The 4,790-nt window shown below is 33.9% G+C and overlaps 1 long non-coding RNA gene across 1 annotated transcript; it reads right to left on the minus strand.

The window, feature by feature from the left end:
• Positions 1-224: 224 nt before the first annotated feature.
• LOC128126991 (uncharacterized) lies at positions 225-1,293 on the minus strand. Its single transcript, XR_008224965.1, has 3 exons — positions 1,006-1,293; positions 834-904; positions 225-705 (listed from the first exon to the last, which is right to left on the minus strand). It is a non-coding gene; the product is annotated as an uncharacterized LOC128126991 (long non-coding RNA).
• Between the last annotated feature and the right edge of the window lie 3,497 nt (positions 1,294-4,790).

The following is a 4,790-nucleotide window of genomic DNA, read 5'->3' on the forward strand; positions in this document are numbered from 1 at the left end:
GAAAAAGAAAAAGAAGCAAAAGATGTATGGCAAACTAGTTTTAAAAGTCACTTTTGAAGTTTTTACATAAAGAAAAGGAACTTTTTGAAAAAGTTAGGAAATCCTGATTTTTGTAACTTTTCCAAAAAGAACTTTTGAGGTTTGAAAAGCTAAACCAAACACCCCTTTATATTCTTTTTTTTTTTTTTTTTTTTTTTTTTTTTTTTTTTTTTTTTTCCATTTATGCCTAATGCATTATGTGTTGCGCATTGGCATGATATATATTTTGTTGGGAATGCCGTACCTTTTGTTGGTCTTTTAGTTTTCCCACAATGATTTTTCTCTCACGACAACCATTAGTTTATCATGAATCAAATACAAAATTGTATGCACATGATTTTGGTGTCATAATTTGTATAGCAGCTGTTGTTACTTTGTTACACAGTCGTGTTTATCAAACAAAGGATAGTGTGAGAATGGATGATCCCTATAGTCAGGCCGGCCTGGAGATTTTGAAGACCCATTGCAATTTAATAAAAATGAGTCCTAAATTTTGAAAAACCTCAAAGATTTAAGCAAAAATATTATAAATTTTAATTTCCTACTGCAAATACATAAAATTAAAATTTCAATCAAAATAATACACAAAAAAGAAAATGGCTTCTATATTATTGGCTTCTTGGTTCTAGATTTTCCACACTTCAAATCACCAAGAGGGTATCAAAACTGTAAAAAAAAAAAAAAATCGAAATCATCTGATATGTTTCATTATCAGGAAAAAAGCAAAACAATGATATTATATCAGAAATCAGAAAATGACTTTATGATTTTCGACGCTACAAATCAGAATTTACCTTAATTCCTTGTTCCTTTTGAGTTATGATTTACGAAAACTCATATCATTGTTCCTCCGATTTACTGATTACTAATTTGGAAGTAGTAGAAAAAGAAAAAAGAAAAACTGATCAGAAATTTGCAGCTTCTGAAAAAAGAAAAATTGAGGACAAAACTAAAGTTGAATGTTACCTTCTGATTTTGAAACTTCAAGCAGGTAACAAATCTGAGGCTTCTAAAATCGTTGGTAAGCTTTGTTAGAACTGAAATCGTTGGTAAGCTTCATAGTTTTGAGAAGAAAGAAAAAGAAGTAAGATTGTTGATCGCTTGTGTCTTTGATATTGGAATGGAATCGACTTATGCTTCCTGTCACCCATGTGTGCGTTATTAGTGATGAAGAAACCAGAAACCAAAGAGTTTTTTTGTTTTCCCAAAAATTATCCTGCTCCCTCCTTGCTGCATCGGTTGATGGAGCAATAAAAAAACTAACCGAATTTTATTGGGCCATTGAACGAACATACTCTAGTATAAATGCTAAAAAATATTAGGCCCTATAGTTTTTTGGGCCCTGTTCACAGGCACATGATGAACCTGCCATGGGTCGGCCCTGCCTGTAGTATGCTTTTCAACCAAATAGTGGGGGCAAGTTGGCTTCTAATCAACAAACCCAGATTTAAGTTCTTGTGGTGTAAATTGATTCCTCTTACTTGAAATTAATGGACAAATTGTTGCCACAAAGTAAATGGGTAAGACAAGGTTTCTAACGCCAGATGTTATGTTCATTCAATTGAGAAAAATCCATGGAGATGGAAAGTTTGATGAGTTAAAGCTTAGAATGTTGTTAGTAGAGTTTTAAGAGTTTAGTTAAAGATAATTTTGAAATAATATGCTACTAGTGGATAGCCTAATTTTTTGAACCTTGTTGCAATAAATCTATTATATTTGTTATTGAATGGGGTCAATTTATATAGCAGAGTAGATAAATTGGAAATAAATGAGTTTTTACACAATTTTGGTGAGGTGAGTAAATTACATGGGCATTGTTAATGGCTAGTAAACGTGCACAAAAAAACTGGTTCGGAAACCTAAATCGGTTCACGATGAACCGATCCGGTTCAGAAATCGAACCGCCAATGGCACCAGTTATAGCCGTTGGGACCAGTTTAGTGAGATCTGATTTGCGGAACTTGTTTACGCAGTGTACTATTGTTACTGTTTTGTTTTTTGGTTTATTCTAACGATATTGTGGCCATTTGGAGGTGCACCAATTTTGTTTTAGGTCCCTTTGCTCCGTATTAACCATTCCTTGATGGTATATATAGGTATTAGATGTTGAAGCTTACTCAAACTACGAAAACACTCTCTTAAATAAAAATAAAAATAAAAATAAAAACCTCTCAAGTCAAGCAATGGATTCGGCTTCCATTGGTGTTGGAGATTCACCGAGTAATATTACGTCTAAAAGATACTTTAGAAATGTTTTATGACAACCTTGCGGAACATAATCGGGTTACGAATTATCCGGAGTCAAGTTGGGATACTATCAAACTTGTTTCGGAAATGCTTGGAGTTTTAAAAAAAACAACTACTTCTTTATTGAGTTTTGTTATCCTGCAAGTTGTTTAGTTTTAAACCAAATCTTAATGTGTTCGAAAATAAACGAGTTTGGACTTAGAGGCATAATGTTTGCTAATATGGTGAAACCTAGGCATGTAAATTTCAGTCGATCCGGTGGGGAACTATAGGGAACCTAACTGACTCGCCTTAATCGAGGATGGGTATTCCCCACGTACATATTTATGGGGTAGGGATCCCTATTAGGCTAAAATCAAGGATAGGGTAGGGACCGGGAATATCAATGGTGGTGTGGCACCTTTGGTCAATTCTTCCTCATGTAGTAGGATTATAATAAATGGTGTGTGGCACCTTAGTTAGATCTTCCTGATCTTCCTAATGATGTGCTTTCATTAGTTATAAGGCAACTTGGAATTGTTGATTTTCTTGCATTCAACAGAGTTTGTACGTCGTGGAGATCACTGGGAGTGATATCCAACAAGAACAAGTTTATAGCGTCCATACCACTCATGTCCATATCATTCTCTACTTATGCTAATGAGAAATAGTACACCTAAAGGACTTTGAATGAAGAAAGTAGAAAACCATTATTCCTCATTCTTATTATAAGGAATGTATTAGAGTAATATGTGGTTACTAGATTTTTTTGGGTGAGGAAGTCAAACACTTTTTGCTTGTGAATCATATCACAAGGCATGAACTTCAATTCCATTACAATAAAAAAAAAAGAATTAGTGGCGAAAAAAGACGCCGGTAAAGGTTAGAAATGTCGCTCGTAAAGCCAATAGCGACGACATGTCACCGGTAATACTCACTGTCGCCGCTAATAACCTTGTCGCCAGTAATAACATTTTTCAATTTTTTTAAATAGACACTTTCGGGTGCAAAAAAACTAATACTTAATGACATTAAATGCATAATTTTTTTGTTTTACATAACGACATCTGATTAGGTACAAAATAGTGTTATAATTTCATGCCAACATAAACAACCAAAGTGTTATAATTCCAACAAGTACCAACGTGTCACAAAATCTAACATACAAAACACAAACTAATTATCCAACGAACCATCATCTTCGTTCCCCCCGTTTCCTCCTTGATTTTTCCCCGATTGAATAAACGCAGAAAGTTCCTCCCTACACGTCGATTCATTGAGCATTACCCAAAGATTTTCCAACTACATAATAAATAACATCATATATAAAGTTATAAGTTAAATCATCAAACATAAAAAACTACCAAATCAACATGCATTTATTGATGTCAAAGTGCATTGTTATTTTTAAACTAGGGACAAAAAACCAAAGTACATTGCTATTTCTTGCACTTGGGAAAAAAAAACCAATTACCAAAGCTTTTAGCAAATAATCACCACAAACCAAAATTACCAAATCAACATGCATTTATTGAAATTAAATAATCTTGTTTTATATGTGATGGTTATAACTGTAGTGGTTGTTGCGATGGTTGTGCAATCGACGGGATAGCAGAAGGTTTCTGCCCGATGCCTCTGATATGGTCACGCCGTTCACCTAATACTCTCTTGAAAGTAGCTCTTTCTTCAATTGGTGTTAAATCTCTTTCACCTTGTCGCCCTTGTGTTTGTTCTAAGAGCTCTTGCACTAACCAATATTGTGTTTTCCAAAAATGATTAACAATTAAGTATAAATAAACACTTAATTATATGATAAAATTATAATTAAATACTTACGTATTGTTGTTCTGCATGGTCATTAACAAATACATCATTCTTATCGGTATGAGCATTGTGGAACATTTCAACTATCTTCATGTTCTATTTAACATTATAAATTATATTATATTATAAATAAATAAATACATATATCGTACGTTGCCTTTTTATAGCAAGTACTGTCATACAAACTCGACCCCTCACGGTTCACGGTTGTGTTCATCCGTTTGGAAATACTCAATTGCTTTCCTCCAATTATCAACCTCCATATCATCTGGGGGTGGCTAATGTTCTCGGGATATCCTCATACCCTCCCACTTTAAAAAAATATGTTTTTACATCAGCTTTACGCTCTCAATAACCTTTTAACAAAGCCGCTTCAAAACTCTCTAACAACATAGCAGCCTCTGGATCTCGGGACATCCGATCAAAATCAAACTTTGTGATAGCTTATTTTATTTCCTTATTTTTATTCGTTTATTTTAGATTTTAGATCTTTTTATCATTAATGCATTGTATTTTATTTATTTTTCTTTAGTATGGATCGTACCGGGTGTTTGTTATGTTGCATGAGATATTTTGTAGGTTTTTCGGTGCTTGTTGCGGTTGCGGGTTGATTTGAGACGGGCTTAGTGGGCTCCCGAGGCATTATTGGGCTTGGCGGAATCAAAGAGGAAGAATTGGGCTTTGAAAGTTATTGGCTTGGA

The sequence above is a fragment of the Lactuca sativa genome, chromosome 7 (genome assembly GCF_002870075.4).
Source record: "Lactuca sativa cultivar Salinas chromosome 7, Lsat_Salinas_v11, whole genome shotgun sequence".
NCBI classification, from domain to species: Eukaryota; Viridiplantae; Streptophyta; class Magnoliopsida; order Asterales; family Asteraceae; genus Lactuca; species Lactuca sativa.